General features: G+C 38.7%; 1 protein-coding gene across 2 annotated transcripts in view; it reads right to left on the reverse strand.

Moving 5' to 3' along the window:
- Positions 1-19,644, reverse strand: part of opcml (opioid binding protein/cell adhesion molecule-like) — a 348,322-nt gene that overhangs the window by 29,110 nt on the left and 299,568 nt on the right. The gene's annotated exons all lie outside the window — the stretch shown is intronic.

The following is a 19,644-nucleotide window of genomic DNA, read 5'->3' on the forward strand; positions in this document are numbered from 1 at the left end:
CAATTCCAACCTGAAACTTGAGACAGGTAAACCCCTGTCTCCTGTATAAAAGCTTTTAGTACACCTGACCATTTACTCATACGTCTTATATATGGCTCTACCCTAAAATGTGGCAGTCTCACCTTTTATCCAAAGTGCTTTACAATTTGCCCCTCTTTTGTCCATGCACACACCCTAACTAGCTCACCATCCAGGGATTATTTGGGGTTCAGTGTCTTGCTCAAGGACACTATGACATCTGGAAAGGAGGATCGAATTACCAACCCTTCCATTACATTACATTAGACAACTACTGCCCCTGAGCCAGTGAATATAATCATGACTGTTTCCTCAAAAATATATCAGCCAGATAAATTAGATGTATCTGAATAATTTGCAAAAGACAGGTAGATGTACATGTGTCAGCAAGAGGACTGAGGTCCTCAGCAGAAAACAAACCAAACAAAGATGTTGAAAGATGACAAAAATGATCTAATCTAACATTATCTGGGTATTCTTCTGTGAAAAACTAATTAATTTGCCCTTTTTCACTTAGTTCAAGTGAATTTGATATACCCAATAGCTCCTCCAAATCCCTAAATTTTCTCCCAGCTCACTGTAGGTGTTTTAAAATTCAACATCTTATCAACACTGGTTTAAGAGAAAATGTTGGGGTTTGGCAGCATATTAGCAACACAACAAACATCAGTGAACCTTTTTTTTTTTTTACAAAGTTACATTTTCACTTAATTTTGTTCATCTCCCAGCATCTACTAGACTTAATGTGAACAAAATGCATTTTGACAAGACAGTGACAGTCTTGTATAGCTGAGTTATTGGACTAAGTGAAAGGTCTATCTCCCAATTTAGCTCTTGAAGCCCATGGTGCAATGGAAACTGTGGCATGGTACAAACAGTCTGTCACTGTAACTGACATATAACAACCTGCAGAGGATGTGAATACAGGTCACATCTGCGTAAAGTATTCAACTGCAAACATGTATTATTCCACTGAGTGACAGAATCAGGAAAAACTCTGGAAAGGGGCCCCTGTCATGAAAATCACAAAGCTTGTTTGAGTGCAGAGACAATTTTGAGCTGACCTACTATATTTAAGGTAGTGTGGTGTTGCTTTGTCACATGCTACAGTCTTGGAGCATCATTCTGTCAGAAATCTGCCTGCCCTTATCAACTGCTAGCACAGAGTGCTAAAATCTCAAGAAATTCAGCGTGGCGGTGGGGTGTGAAATTCCCAGGCCTGTGTTGCATCAGCCTGATAATTCTACCTGATGATAATTAATAATGATCCACCAGTGAGGCATTCATGCACACCATCTCAGTTGCACCCCTGTGGCATTTGACAAAGCCAGTGCGGAGACAGTGGTTACACTTGTGAGATGAAAGGAAACCTGACGTGAGCTGGGAATACGCGTTGCATTCAAGCTTCATCAGGTGTGCGACTGGCTCCATAATATGTAAAAAAAGACTGACTGCGCGCAAAATGCAGCAGAGGGTGGCTCGGTAATGATCTGATATAGGAGCTTTAGTTGAAAAGGTTTTAGGGAGCTCTCAGGAGAGATCACAAGCCATTAGCCGTTGCTTTAGGGACCAAAAAGCCTGAGTTTATTGAACAGTTCATTAATATTTTTGCACCTTTGAAACCTACAGGAAGAGTAGCGGAAATATGCCCAGGGGCATTACTGTGCAGGTGAGTTGAATTAGAACAAAGGCCATTTAGGCAAAAATCGAGCAAGACAAGTGAGAGGGCTGCAGGATGGAAAGCACACATCCATTACTTTAGATATCTATGTATTTATGCAAACCGCTGCAGATCTGATGATGAATTGCTCTCAGGACGCAACACCACTATGTTCATTTTGAACCAAAGATTAACCTCTTTGTCAAGGCACTGATGTCACACAGCTTTAACCCGTTTAATCCCAAATTTTTCCTTGAGTGCATGCATTTCACTCCTTAGACCTCCCTAACCTCCCTAACTTTAACTTTCCCAAACTTTATGTCCTTTTTGTTGTTTTTTTATGTTGGTTAAGTTGGTGAAATATTAGGTTTTCACAATAGTGACCGGTGGGAAACAGCATAGTCATAACTCATACAAATTCTTCAATTAGACCCATTTAAACATTTAAAATCTTAACAGTAATATAAGATAAAAACATATAAGAATGAGATCTGATAAGAATTTACTTCATATAACTTTATTACTATTGTTCATGTAACACAATGTGTGAACTTACAATAATAAAAACACTGCTGTTGGCAAACTCATCTGAGGTAGGCTCATTCATTTATGAAAAACAGAAGCCAGGAAATGGAACAATACACCATGTAGAATCCAACACTTTAAATTAACATTAAGTAAAATAAAATATAATATCATCTCTGAACATTCTATAACAAGAAGACAATCATTTTGTATTATCAATAATGTTACATTTTATCAGTATAAAAGGGAAACATTTTTCTTTTAATCCATCTGGTGGATAATTCGTAGCTTCTAAAATATCACAACGTTTCAGAGCAAACAGAGTCATTTTGTCTGCCTCCCCCCTACATTCCATTGTATTGTCAATAGGTTAACATTTAACAATGTTTTCCTTTTAATATAGCTAAAAAGTGGCTAGTCATTTACAAAATCATCAACTTGTAGAAGTAACTGAGTCAGACTGACCCAATAGTGACTAACATCATTGCCAGAAGTCAAGTATATCATCCAGCAAGTTCAAGCAAAACAAATAAACAACCCCCCCCCAAGAAAACACATTTTCATTTCAAAAACATACAGCATGTCAGAGCAGGCAGACATAAACTTGCCTTAAAACATTGTGAAAAATGTATTAATGCAGTGCATAGGGTACTATCACTGACAACAATGTACTTATTTCACAAAACAATTACTAAACAGATGACCACAACTCATCGGTTAGACTTAACTCTTCATGAAGATGCTTGAAGCTCTCAGTGTAGAGATGTGCATTGTACTTCTCACATGCATATACAGTGCGCTTGTTACATCATCTGCATCTGTGGAAATGGTTCCCTGTGTTCACAGGCCAGTGAGATTTTCCTCTTTTTACACCTCTCGCAGAATCCTGAGTGACAGTTGTTGCAATCAAAGATCTTCTGCCATGGCCAATAAGTAGTTTCCCATATCTTTTTGGGAGACCCAGGGACACAGATTGCTGAAAGGCCAGGAGGTCATATTCACTACCAACAACATCTCTGAAGCTATTCACCAACGCACTGTGAAGGGACCAAGAAAAGACCCCCCCCCCCATGTTTTGGTGGTATGTGAGGATCTACACAGGCTTTGGAACTTTGCCATCAGCTTTTTCCTCTTTGTTCCACCTGTTTACAGGCACCTCAGTATACTTCTCAGAAGCACTGGTTGCCATAGTTACGACACTGTTATCCTTGCACCATACCAGTACCTTTTACCCCTGTGTAAGGACCTCAAAGATTCTGTGATCCATTTTTTGAAAATTCTTCACATCTGTGAAAGGGATATCATGCAGGTGGCACTATCTCAGAGTACCAAGACATCCATAACGTTGTTTTGTCATTTCATCAAGGAGGCTAAGGGAGGTGAAAAGGTTGTCATGTACAAAGTTATATCCTGGAGGAACTTTCACTTTGTCAGCTAGACCAAGGACCACACTTGGGCCCTGTCCTAGGCCAGTTTCAGGGAGATGTGTGTGCACTCCGCAATAGGGCTCCATATGATACATGTACCCTGTAGATGATGCAAGGCTCCATAATTTATACCTAAACTGGATTGGTTTGCCCCTGATGAATTGCTTGCAACCATGCCTGTCATAATAAGGTATCATGCTTTCGTCAACCAATAACCATTTTGGGTATGGCATCATTTTGTAAAGCTCATTCAGTGCACTGCAGATGGGTTGTACTTTGTAGAAAGTGTCATTTGTGGCCTTATCAACCAGATGGATTGAGGCCATTATCTCATCAAAGCAATGCCTTCTCATTGCATTTGGGATGGCTTCCTAGTAGACATCAGGGTCAAAACGTGTCTCCGCAGCACAGAACTGTAGCCAGATGTGAGAAGAACCCCATAGAAAGTCAGCAACTCACCCAAGTTCAGATCAAAATATTCCCTTTGGTTTGCATTGACAGTGAGCTCCTATAGAGTAGGAGCGTACATCAACAGGAACAAATCGACTGGATCAGGTTTAGTTTGCTTTATGCACTCGGACGCGGCCTGTCCGCTGGCCTGTGAGATATTTTCTGTTTTTTGTGGCATCGTGGGGTCTTGTTTTGCTCAGGGTATCTCCTTTTTTAGCTGGTCACTGTAGGAGATTTGGCAAGATATGGCATTTTTGGTGAGTTTGCTTCAATACTGACTGCTGCAGGAGTGGGAGGTGGGGAGGTGGGACACACCAATAGGTTCTCATGAACATCTGCCTCATCCTCCAGATAGGTAACTTCTGCATCGCCATTCAGTAGTCTGCCTGGCAAAATGGCCCCCTTTTCACCCTGGTACTCCGTGTCCGAGCCATTACTATCAGAGTCACTTTCAATTGCCTTTTTTTCAAGTGTAGGAATGACGGTGATGCTTTACACAGCACTTGGGTTGTAACATATGTCTAGGAGGTCCAACACATCTGATAGTTTTAAACTGTGTAAAAAAAATAAATGATAACTAGGATTAACAGCCAAAACCCATTATACTATCGGTCACAACTGTGACCATGAACAAATTTACACCTCTTATGAGCAAAATATACATATATGCAGAAGAATAATTCTCAAAATATATCAGTAGTAGACCCTTTTAAAGAAAATATGTACAAAATATGATAATTCTATCTGTTAATTAAGGTCTTTCACTTATTTTTGTAGAAGTTTGAGGAAGACATCTTCTTCCAGAGGTGTAAGCAGGAAGTAAAGTGATCTGGTCATATGACCTTTCACACTAGTCACATGACATTGATAAATTGATAAAATTCAAGACAATCTATTTTTCATTTAAAAGTTGAATTTCTTACCCAAAGCCAACAACACCACTTTTAGAGCTACCAGAAATAAAAAAAACAAAAAAACAACATGCGGTCACATGATAGGCAATTCTTGGCTTCACTCGCTACAATTCCAGTTATGTTTACTTGGACATAGACTGATTCCTCTGTAATAACCCTTATGGCTTAATTGAACCTAGCTTAATTAAACAAAATCATTGGGATAACATCGCCCATGATGCCAATAGGCAGCAGGATTCCTCTCCAAAGGCCTGTAGAGGGACAGTAATACTTAATCACAACTTACCTTCTCAGCTGAGCTCCTGACAGCCATGTCCACCTACGTGGATAAGTACCTGTCATCTGTTCTCTTGCAACCCAACGCGTGACAGCCACTTAGCATGTAGCATTTCTCACCTCTCTACAGATGCCCTGTCATCCCTGTAGGGTTATAACAGCAATACCTGTCAGAAGGTCTGTCATAAAAGCTTCAGCTTTACAGTGGCAGAAATCCTGTGTTAAAACACAGAATTAGCCACTTGATCAAGAAATGGGAACCCACTGTCGGAGTGCTGGCATTTAATTGAGTTAAAAAAGCAAAAGCTTCTCTGTGGAAATTTGCTAATGGCTCTTAAGACACATTTTATGCTTCAAATCATCCAATATATATCCGTACAAGAGCGTTTTCACATTCAAAAAGAGTCATGGGCTCACATATTTATCCATTCCCTCACAGCTGACCTCTAAGCAGCTGATGCAATGTCAATGAAATGTTAGCTTCATGTCAGTGACGAGTTTGCTCTGTGAGCTATATTTTTGATTGTGATATGTGGAACCATATCTCCTCGAAATTACATATATATACTGTACATAGGATGTCCTACATTTTTATACTGCATGTAAGTCGTAAGGGGGTGGTCTGGGTGGATGGTGAGCCTACAAAGTGCAGGATTTTGGCACTGGAAACCAGGGCTTCATGCCCTCTTTCTCTTCCTCCCACATCCTAGCCACCTTGTCCACTTTAAAAACACATCTGCCCAACACTTCTTTTAATTTCTTTGTATTGATAATTTGTAAGTACTGGCAACAATTATTTAACCACTTCATTCTCTCTTTGTTTTTCCATTTTAATATATTTTTATTGTACATTCATACTTTCCTCTCTTTAAAAGGAAATCTGCATCAGCCTCATAGGCGCACACACACACACACACACACACACACACATCTGTGCCCCTAAAAAATCACACACATCCCAAATAGCAAAATTGCTGTGGCCCAGATCCGGCCCCACACCCGACACTTACGGCACTTTTATCCGGCCCACATACCATGTGGAATGATAGCACTTGGTCAGTCTGCTCCTGTTTCCCAGATCTGGGCCACAAGCAAGCCATAGCAATGCCGAATGCCAACCAAGAATAAACCTGATAAACCAGAACTGGCCCACATCCAGAACAGAGAGCACCACATCTTTACCAAAAAAGGCCCAGATTTGATTTGGGATATTTGGGCCACATTTCTTATTTTACATGTGGACCATTTTAGGCTCATATCCGTTTTGTCCAGGCCAGAAGGAGGCCAGCAGTGCTGCATCATTGCCTGAAGTGGCCCAGTTCCGTATGCTATCTGGGATACACCACATCCATACATTTATTTCAGTAGCATATCAACACCCATTTTACACTTCTGCTTACTTTGTAATGTAAAGCTTGTCTCACTGTATGTATGTCACTTTTTTTAAAAAATCTACATTATATCACCTTTAATGTTTGGTCTTGCTAGCCACCAAACCTAACCTAACCTATATTGTACATTGTATTGCAAGAGCAATTTATGTTGATAAAAAAACTTAGTTCAAGTGGCATTACATTCCCTTCAAAATGCATTTGCTGTTTCATTAGTGATATATAAATGTAATTTCCAGTAGACAGGGTACTATTTGTTAAATAAATAACCAAGTCAGACCCCCTCACCCCACTGCCCCCCCCCCCCCCCCCCCCCCCCCCCCCCCCCAGAGAAAAATGGTGGTGCAACATGGAAGACGACTTGCTCCCTAAGTAGATATAAAGGGCTCATTCTAAGGTAATGAAAACACAATGATTCTTATCTTACTTATGAATACTGTATTCCATTTCTGCCAATATTTCTCCCAAAGATCCCCCTAAATCTTACAGAATGGTCCTTTTAAGGTAACTGGAATTTAATCCTTACTATGACCAACAATAGATGTGTGAGGCATGCCTTTCTGTTTCTCTATGATTTCATCGTCTGTACTTTGAAAATAAAGCCACCAGATACTTCTTTCGACTTTCCCTCCTAGTTTTCATCATGTAAGAGAAGATTAATCAACATCATCACAGTAACAGCATGGCATTGATCACTATCACATGTCGGACATGGTTCTGACATAAAGACTTCCCTCTACTCCTCAAGCAGACAGCAGTGTTGAGGGTGTATTAAGTTTATTCAGTCCTGAGACACAGCTTCAGATCAGCATACATGGATTTACTTTACAACAGATAAGCCTAACAAAGTCATGTACTCATTACAATTCCCATATGCCTCATTAAACACGTCCTATACTTCCCACATTCAACAGTCTGTGTAAAATAATCATTTATTTCTGGAACGTGTATTGGAGAAGGATGACCTTACTCTACTGTACATGTGTTTAAAGAATAGCAAGGCAGCCATTTTGACTGGAAATGCTTAATTGCATATATGCAGGTATCAGTCACCAGAAACCCAAAATACAAATCCACTGGCATCATGTATTGAAAATGCCCAAGCCTAGAGCAAATGAGAGATATTAATCATATCAGTTCATTCCAACGCCTTTGATTTAAAGTCATGTGGATGGGCTCTCACTTGCTTGTGACCCACATTCTGCCTAAGCAAAAAAAAAAAAGAAAGAGAAAAATCCATTCACAGCCAAGAAACTACTTCCACTTTCTTGGCTCTGTTTCTCACGTCTTGACAGAATGGGGACAGTCTAATTTGATATATGGCGATAAAAATTTTGCTTTCTCAGCAGAGCATAACAAATTATATATTGAAAAATGGTTACACTTTATTTCACAATGTCTTAATTATGGAAAGATAACGGCTTAATTATGGAAAAAGTGGCTTTGCTTTGCCAGTATGCAGGTTGTTTAAATGTGTGACAAATAATGAAGAGAGAGACAAAAGTTGTGGACACAACAGACAAGACACCCAGAGTGCCCCACAAATACACTTGCAAACTTGCGAACTTGTGAATCAGCTTTGTGTTTATTTTTGTGTGTAATATTCTACCATATTATTGAACATACAGGAAAAATGTTTTGCATATGACTCAGCATCCACTAAACTCCTCAGGTTTTCATGACTAAAATAGACAAAAATGAAATTCCAACTGTCTCAGCCTTGGGTCTCATTGAGATTATGTATGTAATAAATGTGTGACTGCTCAGGATATGTGGTAATATTAAAAATCTCTGCACTCGTTGGGTCCTCGTTAACATATAGCAAAGACGGATTTAGACTTACAGGCCACATGGTTCATCCTGCTGGAATGATTTACCTGTAAATCAATATCTGACTGACATGAGGCAGCCTAATGAGTGCAATCATTACCATATTTATGAGTGACCACGGTGCATCTTGATATAATAGAAAACGCTGTATTTCAAAAGAGCAACCTTGCATTAAGTGTCTCACTGCCTCCCCCATTTCTCATTTGAACAAAAGGTTGCCATAACTACCATTGGTCTGCAACAAGATAATATCCCTTCATAGTTACAGTATCCACTCTTCCCATGTTTGACTTTTCTGACACATCCAATAAGTTGCTTGAAAAATTAGTCCTTCTGCTGTTGTGAGCGTGAGCATGCTCTACACAAATTGTAAAAAGCAGTCAAGCCCCAGTGCGCCTCTCTGTGTACTTTTACGTGCAGGCTTTTGTTTGTTCTATGTGCTCCGTGTGTGTGTGTTTGTTTGTCTATTTTCTCTATCTGTGCTATTAGGGGAGGTATAACAGCAGCCTGGAGTCATGATGCCCTCCCTTTCTCCCTCCATTCCACGCCGGCTTCTCTGACAGCAGAATCATTTTTCCTTTTCTTCCACGTGCCTTTTGATGATAGGTCACGTTAACTCCCCCAAACGCACTGTTTTTTCCACTTGAAGCCTCCGCAGCCCCACCTCCCGCTGCACATCATAATTTAATTGCTGAGCATTCTCCCACCCCCCTCACCTTTCCATTTGCCCCATTCATTTCAAATGCATGACCTTTCCTGAGAACAATGATCAATCAATAGGTGTTTTCCCTCATCAGGCCCTTTCAAATTAAAACCGCTGAGTGAATGGAAAGCCTTTCGGAGCTGAAGTTATGAAGTGCAAGTGCTGTAACGCAGGCTGGGAAAAAGGCCAATCACCACCTGCCTTTATAGTAGATGAGAAGAGAGAAGATTTTTGCACTGAAGATTCAAACAAGCCACAAAGAATTCATTAGCACTGATTGCACGTTCTAGGTCGTAGGTCAGCTGCTGTATGCACTACACACAACCACCAGCCTTACACTGTTGTAGAGGATTTCAAAAGAAACCACATTGCAACAAAAGTTGATCAGCATGTTGAGTTTGTCTCCATCATTTTTCCCAAACTTACATTTACCAGCAGACACTAAAAGACACCCTCCAGCTGGGCTGGGAGAGGATCCTCCAAGGAACTGCTGCATTATTGATTAGATCTGATAAAACACCTGCTTCTGCATCTGGGAACAGTTAAAGTTCCTGTAAGGTATGGCTAAAGTCTACTAACTGTTCAACCTTGCCTTCTGCAACCAGGTAGGCAATCTGCAGTCCATCAACAGAACAGTATGTGCAAGCATGTGTCCTGCCAAATTATCCAGTTTCAGAACTTTGAAACTCAACTTTACTTTCTGACTGTAAGCCACATTTTCCTTGTCCTACATTACTTATAGGTTCTCCACTTCTTGTTGTGCAGGGTTCCATTGTTGTGGAAAGTGTGACAATATAAGGTTATTAAGACATTTACATTGTCACCTGAGGTTTTAGATAGTCTTTTCAAGACAGTAATGAGTTAGGAAATTAAGCAATACCACCAACACTAATACAATGTCTCATCATGTACATTAAAGGGATGCTCAGGTATATAATATTGGTAGATTAACTCTTTAACCAACAATGCAAGAAAAATGAGTGATACAGGCCTCATGACATCAGTTTATATCACTATGATTTGTTTGTTTTTAAAAGGAGATGGGTTGTTTTGATCACTTCACACTCTCCACCAATCCCTTGTCTCCTCTGATGATGAGGAAATGTCTGCCATCCAACATAAATGAATGACTAAAAAGTCAATTACGGCAAAGATTTTGTGATCAAGGCTGAATGTCAATGATGTTAGATGATGAATGGATAATGGCATTCTTTTCAGTTCCTTGCAAAATGAGCTTCTATTCTCTTGTCAGTGCGGTAGGTTTGCATGGGAATATTTCATGTTTTAGTTGAAGTACAAGCCTGGTGTCATGAAGACAGAGCAGCATTAGCAGATCTCTCTGAGGATCAAGGACCAAACTTTTTTCTGACAAAAACTTAAGGAAAGTGCAACACATTGAGTAAGCTGAGAATCACTGATGCATTTTGTGGAGAAATATCCACTTTGATTTGTCATGCTTCGCCAGAGGAAGACAAAGCATTAGTGAAGTGAAACAAGCTGTTGTATGGGGAGAAAGCAGGGCACAAACGGCAGGGTATCCTCTGAATTCTAAAGTAGTGGAGAATCCTAAGAGTATGTGGGGCAACAACGCTTGATTAAAAACACACCTCAGGCACTGTAGAAGGTTTAGGTTTCATAGAGAATCTTGTGTCCTTCATGCCTAAATTACTTGTTGTCTCTACCCGGTTTTTGTTATTTCTCATATGCCTTCAGTTCAGTAAGCATGAGGGGACAACCTCTAGTGATTCTGGTTGCTCAATGGTGGGAAGATTCCCAGTGAAGGGTTAAACTATTATCTGGAGTCATATCCTTAGCAACCTCATGGTGAGCCAAGGCTAGCAGTCTTCTTCACATTCAAGTTAAAAATCATTTCTTGTTAAAAAAAACATATTATGTAGTTCTACTCGTTTAAAAAAAATGGTTTGGTTTAGAGCAAAATTTGGCATATCATCACTATTGGTGTCTCTCTTTCTTTTTTGACCTCCTTGAGAGTCTGTTTGCAGCTGTATGTGAGAGTTGGAGAATGTATTGCATTCGATTGATAAAAATACAGGAGCCTTAAAAAGCACATTGAAAAGCTGCTACTGCCAAGCTTCTTACTGAAATGCTCTTCAAACAACCAAGCATCTCATTTACATGAATTAAACCAGAGTCCCCCTCCCTCTGGATAAAAGCCCTCTACGATATAGGTATTTTAACAACTCATTATGTTGATATATAGCAATTAATTAGAAAACATTATTCCTCCTAACCTTCAGTGACAAGATAAGACGGTGCAACCAACCCCTCCCCTCTGCTGCTCTAGAAAAGGGAAACAGGTGTGATCGCAAATGTCCACCTACTATGTGTTATTAATGATTTAGTTTCAAGGGGAAATTACTCGCATTGGTTTTGTGATTAATGACTGAAGACGGGAGAGCAGGAGCCAGTCACTCAGAACAGTCTGCACCTGTCGGAAGCTTTCTGATGGCTTTTACCTGCAAAATGCTTTGGACTAGACATCTCTAAGAGCAAATTGGGAGTTCTCGGTGCACTAATCTTTCCTTTAGCCCCCTCTGACCCTGTTACACCTCAGTGTCCCCCGCCCCCCCCCCCCCAATCTCTGTGTCACTCACAGACTCGGTGCACTCAGACCCTCCCCCTTTTACTAACCCTCATCTGTACTTTTCTGAATGCTTTGCACTTCTTTCTCACAGTCTGTTGTGCTTTGTGTGGGTGGTGGGGTGAAACAGAAAGTTTGAGTGAGCCCTCCAGGTCTCCTGCAAAGCACACATGCACACACCTACATCTGCACGCCGCACACACATAACCGCATACTACTTTGCCTCCTCTAACAGCCAAACAACACCCCACACTCCCACGCCATGATTTTAGAAGTGCATTTGGCCAATAAATTTGTAAAGAAAGCTTGCTTGGAGACTTCCCAAGAGTACACAGGCCACAGAACAGGTTATTGCGAAGTGCTTCTTTTAATGTTATATGCTTTATTTTCACTGGCCTGCGATATGTTTTGACCTGGCTGGCCAACAATCAGCATCTCTAGACATATTCCCAAAGCTGGGCCCTGTCTTATTTATGGTAATTGGCTTAAATATACAATACCAAAGTGAGCCTTCGACAGACATGGCACCCTTCTATATACTAACTCTATGCTACTGTGGGTTTAACTGTGGAGATTGAAAATGACTAATAATCCTTTTTTTTATGTTATTGCCAATTGTTCTAAAATAAGTTTCAAGGGGAGATTCAGACACAAGGCGGGAGCTTGTTTTTCACTCCTCTTGGCCTCTAGGACATGCTGTATACATATTAATGCTCAGGATGCTGTCTGCCACAGAGCCACTGCTGTCTAAACTAAAGGCAGAATTTAAAAAGAAAGAAAAAAACATCCTCAGCACTCAAAATGGGTCACAAACTGTATTGTATTTCACCTTGTTTTTGAACATTTAATCCCTGGTGCCAAGGTATAGTAACACACACTGTTTCTATATATATAAACACATTCCACTCTGGTCACAAACTTTCTCTTGGAATTAAAATGTCCATCAAATGTGTTGTACAATATGCATTTGTCTTCTTGTGTGTATTTTTGGGGGTGGTGTTAAGATGAGAAGAAGGACCTTTCTTCAAACAGGGAACCTGATTCTAGCAGTCATGTTGGCCAGTGATCTGAATCCGTATACCGACTCCACAGAGACTGTGCTTTTCTGCTGATGATGACCCTACAATGTGACCTCAGTGAGGAGATGGCAGGCAAATGAGAATATCTTATTGTTAGTAACAGGAGTATAATTCAGGGACATGTTAACACATTTAAATTGACTAAAGCTCACAGCAATCATAGCTATTACTGTCATGGAGATTCCCTGGAGGTTTTGTGTCTGCATTGAAGGTTTGCATTTGATGTTACATTGTAGGGTAGTTGGGTGATTTCTCCTGCTGTGTCCCAGTTCCAATTGTGCACAGTATAAATTATACACAATTTTTTACAGGTATACATTTATTTCCAGTTAGTATACAAGGACATACATACTATATACTATATACATTCTTTTATACTAGCAGGACATGATGCAATACGTGCAATGTGATAAGGCAATCAAACTGCGACTTCAGAATGCCACTGCCAGTTAAACCCTAACAAACAGACAGCAAAATAGTTCTTTTTTGGTGCTCCTGGAACTGTTTCACTATCATCCATCATCCATCCATCATTTTACTTTGGCATCTTGGCATGACTGGTGGCCGCCTCCCTGGGACTGCAGATGGAAATGAGCTTTTAGCTATATCTGGTAAAATAAATGCATTGTGCATTGTCCCTGTTAAATAAACAATAACATCAGTCCACTACTATTTTTGATTTTGTAAAGCTCTTATTTATTTTTATTTATATATGTATATGTATGTATATATATATATATATGTATGTATATGTATGTATGTATGTGTGTATATATATATATATATATATATATATATATATCTCAATTTCCTCTGTGCATTGCATTGTGGGAGAACCAACAGCACACAGCACATTCAAAAATCTAGGCCTTATCAGTCTGTATAGACACTGTTTTGAGTATACTTTGGCACTTTTTCAGTGTGAACACACTACAAACCTGCCTAGTATTAGTGTGTGGGAAGGATTTGTGATGCAGTTTGATTCTTCCTCCACACTCTGTTGTGTCTGATTCCACAGCATGATATTCGGTCGCATATCATTAAACTAGTTTTCTTCCAAAAATATTGACATTTTGAAGTGTTTAGTAGTATGATATTTTAGTGTCCGCTTTTCCCTATCGCTGGTGTAACATGGCAGACGGAGTGTTTTGACTGCCCTTGAAGGCACCACTACAGACAATGAGGAAACGTAGTTTGTAGTCTAAGGCAAATCTAATTTGTAGTCTGCCAGGTGATGCAAAACACATCACCTGGCAGACTTTTGCATCTGGATGAAGAGTGATATTTTATTACAGAGAAAACAGCAGAAAGCTTAATGTCATTCCTATATACAGTATGTACTTCCCACATTAGAAACACAGGAATCACCTTGAAAATTGGTGAAGCCGTCCTTTATTATTTGGTGTAAAGGGTTAGGCATTCTTTATTAAGATTAGTGAGAGATCACTGTCATGGTAAAATTACTGAAACATCATGATCATAGTTAAAAGAAGCCAGTGTTGACAGTTTGTAGAGAACAGGATGTGAACTGTTGTCTCTCATGTGTAAGACATTCATCAACTGTGACCTTTTATAACGCCAGTCCTCCCATTCATTTGAATGAGGGTAGTGCGTTCCAGTTGTGGGCGTTGTGGCCGCAGCGGTGCGGCACCGGCCTGTGGCCAGAAAGTTGAGCCAAGAGGTTTCTCGCCACTGTAACTGTCACGCTACTTCCACTTTTGCCTCTCAGAGACATCAGTCATTCTTCAAACATTATAATTTCAATAAATTACTAATGCTGTTGTTTTTCCGGTCTGGACACTCTGCTGCAAACTCTAATAAAGGCTTTAGTCAAAAGTTATTTTATCCTGAACTACAGAGAAAATATTTTAGGTATGCTATCAATAATTCATTTCACTTCTAGTAATATTTTCTCTTGAGATTTATTATTAGGTTAAAGACATATTAATACTTAAAGAGAAGTATGATTTGGGATGTGTCTCCTTGATTGGCAGGTAGCCACTCACATTGTGCCCTGTTGCCACTTTCTGGCAACCTCAGGCCCAACCACTTTGACCAGTTTGGATTAAGTAACTGTAAAGTAAAAGTAACTGTCAGATGCAGTGAGCAGTGAACCCAGAGAAGCTATGAAATGTGTGCTGGTGACATCACAGAAGCTATGTTTACAACATGTTTTTCTACATTTTTCATTATGTAGATGAATCACAGTGCATTCTATCTGTGACATTTGATGTCTTTTTTTCACAAAAATTATCCATATCTGTATGTCTCCATATTATAGTATGTTGACCAGATGTCTCCAGTTTGCTGCTCAGCTTGCACTTTAAGTGGAAATGTTCCTGGATTTCCCTCCTTTCCAGATAGCATTAGGGTTTATCATAGAACTAAAAGACGTGTATTCCACATTAGCAGAGGTCTGATAACTGCAGCAGTATTAATGACTGTTTTTCAGTGAACTTCCCAGTAAGTGAGTCTGTTGGATTGATGTGTGTATTCATAAGTTGAAAATAATATTTTGCATGATAGACATATTCCCATTTACCAGTATGCAAGCACAATGACATGCGGTTCCACTATAACTGTATTTCAAAGCAAACAAAAGCAATGTTTTGTGTACACTAAAGAAATGCAGAAAAAAGCATTTTGTATTCTACTGCTGCTGCTCTAATTTACATTTACATTCATCTATACAGCTTCTCTTATCGTGAATTTCAAATACATCACTTGCACAAACTGCATCTTTTATTCTATTCTGAAACAGCTCTGCAGTACAATTTCCTTAGTTTAAACGTTATCACATCTTCTTATTACACCAATTAAATGCATTTGAATTAATCAAATTTTGAGGGTACTATAAGCCCTCTGCACTTCATTTCCCTGTTACTATACTATGTGTGCTTTAGGATTACCTTAAGAATTAATTATTAACGGTGAAACACTTAACATGCAACTTTGAATTCCAGCAAACATTTTTTCACAATGTTTCTCTCATGCCTGTTTAGTAGCAAGTTAAATGCTGTCTTAATTAAGTCACAACATGCCCGGCAAACTAGCAAAGCAAGTGCTTTTTCCCCAGTATTATTGTTGAAATTACTCTTAACATAAATAGTGCAAGTAGGTCTGAGACACTGAGGACTAAGCAATTACTGTAAAATAGGTCGACTCAGATTTGACATACAGTAAATATAAGCAGCCCCAGTAATTAGTCCAGCTCTCACAGTATAGGCCATTCAAATGAATAATCAATATTACAGACTCAAGACCAATAACTGTCTTTATTAGTAGTATTTTTTAACTTAAAGATCTATGCTACTGGTTAAAATACTACCACTAAAAGGGGGGTAATATTATTCTAACATAATGAAGGTTTAATGATATTGAGAAGTGGTTCTGAACGCCTAATGCAATGACTGCAGCTAATGTCATAGAACATGAGGTGATGATTTATTGTGTTTATGAAAGGTCAGTCTTCAACAGTGAGTCAGCACAGTCAGATGATGACCTTTCATCACTTGATATCCTTTGTAGTATTCTATGTTTTTACTGTTTTGCGACTGTTTCAGTGTTAATCAGACTTCCTGCTCAGATATCAGTGACTTGACAGTTCAGATTTTTTTCTACTGTTAAAGGACAAAAAAAGAGGATTATCAGAGGACTGGCAAAAAAGAAAAAGAAAAAAAAGAACATATTTACCTTACTGCCTGGAGGGATTTGACTTTAGGATCACACATTTAGAACACCACAGACATGGCCTCCTACCACTAAAAGAGCTTCTCAAGGGCTTCTCAAGGTCAGTCTATTTCTCTCACAGGACAACAGTGAAAAACTTATCCATGTCTTGGTTTACAATGACTTGACTCAAGAGTACAAATTACCCCTAAATATAATCTCTTCACTGGCTGCCTGAGAGCTCTACAATTGATTTTAAAGTCACACTCCTCTCAAAGTTGATCTTATTTGAGTACAGTTGTAGTTTTGTCTTTCATAGAAATCAGAATCCACCTCTCCACTCTCCACTCAAATGCTCTCCCTGTTCCACTCATATTTTCACCAAAAATAAAGCAAAAGAAAACTCAATCCTCTTGCACAACCATGCCAGCTTATCAGTGGGCTTGTGCCATTGTTTGCACATATTAGAACACTTGACTCTGGCTTTCGTCTTGAGTCTGGGGTTTTATTCAAGAAGTCACTCAATGATGTGCTCAATGATTGGCCACGTTACTGTGTACATGCATTCAATAGTTCTGTCACATTTTTATACTATATTACAACCTGGTCTCAGACAAATGTTTCATCAATGCAACCACTTCAGAGTCTGTATAAGCAAGCACTGAAAATCATGGATAAAAAACCTGTATCTCATCATTATTGCAAGATAATTAAAAAGTATAATCTTATGACATTTGAAAATTTTCTGTTAATGGCAAATGTTGGTTTATTATATAAGATCATTCACAATCTAGCATCACCACCTCTTGAACAGTTTGTTACAATATGTAGTGCCAGCTCAAGGTTAACAAGAGCTTCCACTAGAGGGGACTGTTATGTAAAATTTTGGTCTACAACATTTGAGCAAAACTGCTTCTCAGTTAAAGCAGCTGGGATGTGGAATTCTTTACCTCTGAGTATCAGAGAGTGCAATACCTTTAAACTTTTTAAACTTAGTTTGAAAACATGATTAAAAGACACTCAGGTCTGTAGACATTGAGCTAAGAGACATTGGCCAGCATTGGTACTCAGAGTCTGGTTAGATCTTTCTTGTATTGATGAACTGTCTGTCTTTAATGGTATTGGGATTGCTGATAGTGTGCTTCCTAGTGGGAATCTAGTATTGTTTTTCCTTTGGTTGTTTTGGGGTAGTTGTTATTTTTTGTTTGGTTCTTAGTTTTTGTGAGGTGTTTTTTTTTTTTTTTTACAAAGTGTAAGTTTATGATTTATTATAATTGATCTTGGATCTTTGTAACCTGCAAATCACTGGTGGCCTCTGAAAATGAGCTTTTAACTCTGGTGCAATATATGTATTGTGTATTGTCCCTGCTAAATAAACAATAAACAATCAGCATACTACAACAAGAATTCAAACCAGTGAATTCTGAGTTCTTATTTCTTATCTGTTTCCTTGTTTCCTGCACAGTGGTAACATTAGAATTTCCCCTCTGGGGATCAATGAAGTCTTATCTTGAATAATTTACAACTAACATGTAACTATATTTTGGTAGGAAAAAAAAGAGCATCCAAATAGACTGCAAAGAAGTGGATTATACTGCAGAGGAGTGTTGAAAAAAAAAAAAAAAAAAAAAAAAAAAATATATATATATATATATATATATATATATATATATATATATATATATATATATATATATATAATTTATTTATTTATTTATTTATTTTTCTAGTAATCCAGTGTAACTGACATGAATCCATGCTGACCACAGCTGCTGTGCTCCACGAATGACACATCACCTAACTCTGTACAGCCACCTCTCAAGCCTGCAGGTAAGTGCTTGATATGACAAAAAAAAAGACGCCAGTTTTGGCGATGTAGGCCTTTAGGATGCTTGTCACAGCTTCTCCTGTGAGAAGGTCACTGCATTCTGGTGACTCTCGTATGCTAATTCTAACAGGACTAGAGCCTATATTGATGCTATATTTAACCCTTTCAGGTCAAAAACTGTATTTAAGTCCTATTTCCATTTATCAGCATCCATTTATCCAGAGTCTCTTATCAGCTTTGGATATACTGCATATTTTCCTTTTCACAGTAAAAAGAGATATTTGAATATTAACAATTATTTTATGTGAACAATTGCATTCAAGATTTGTTACAAAATGCATTTTGTAGTGTCAGATTACAACCGTAATGCAACTAATAGGTGAAATTTGAGAGGGTTTTGGTGAAACTGACAGCAAGTATGGACTTATAACAGCCTCATAAAAGAACATAAGTGAAAATTGATAATATGCAACAGAAAACATTAACTCAAAACCTTTACTCAAGTGAAACCATGTGACCATGTGGTGGTCAAGGGCCAACACCAACAATATGAATAATTTACAAAAGCCTCATGACAAATAAATAACAGAGGACAATATTTAGAGGGGATTTGGGGGAAAATGGCACACCACCAAACTTTCAAGCACACACGTTGTTTGGATCTATATCAACACACAAGAAAGGGTTATGGCCAATTATGATAGCTCATTTTTGCTGTTTGTAATGTTTAGATTTTAGAATCTATGTATTTAAATTAGACACACCATACTGCAACCATACATATCAAAAATGCCGTAAGATTAAATTTGAGTTATTACTTTTAGGATGCTCTTAAATATCACCTTGTTATAAGCATTAAAGCATTAAAAGTAAAATGCTACAGAGGTCTCTCCAAGTCCTCCCTTTAAAGTAAAATGTCATGAATATGCAAGAGGCAGAGAAAAATTTTAATCATTACAAGATTGATGTAGCTCTGTTGTGTGAAGCAGTCTCTGTGCCAGTGAATTCTTTATTGTGTGGCAATCAGGCGCCAATTAGTTTGACCCAGTTTCAAATGAGAGAAGCAAGAGTAGCTGCATTCTGTTATTTTATTTTACTTCCATTTTTGAACTAAATAAATGCATTATTCTACACAGATGAATACATTTAAAGAGGGACACTGTTTGCATCTGACTGTCATGCTGTCTTGATCTTTGGGTCTAACACATTTGTCTTTCAGTAATGGCTATGTTAAACTCAGTTCTCTGACACTGGCAGACATTGTGATGATAA

The sequence above is a fragment of the Thunnus thynnus genome, chromosome 13 (assembly GCF_963924715.1).
Source record: "Thunnus thynnus chromosome 13, fThuThy2.1, whole genome shotgun sequence".
NCBI classification, from domain to species: Eukaryota; Metazoa; Chordata; class Actinopteri; order Scombriformes; family Scombridae; genus Thunnus; species Thunnus thynnus.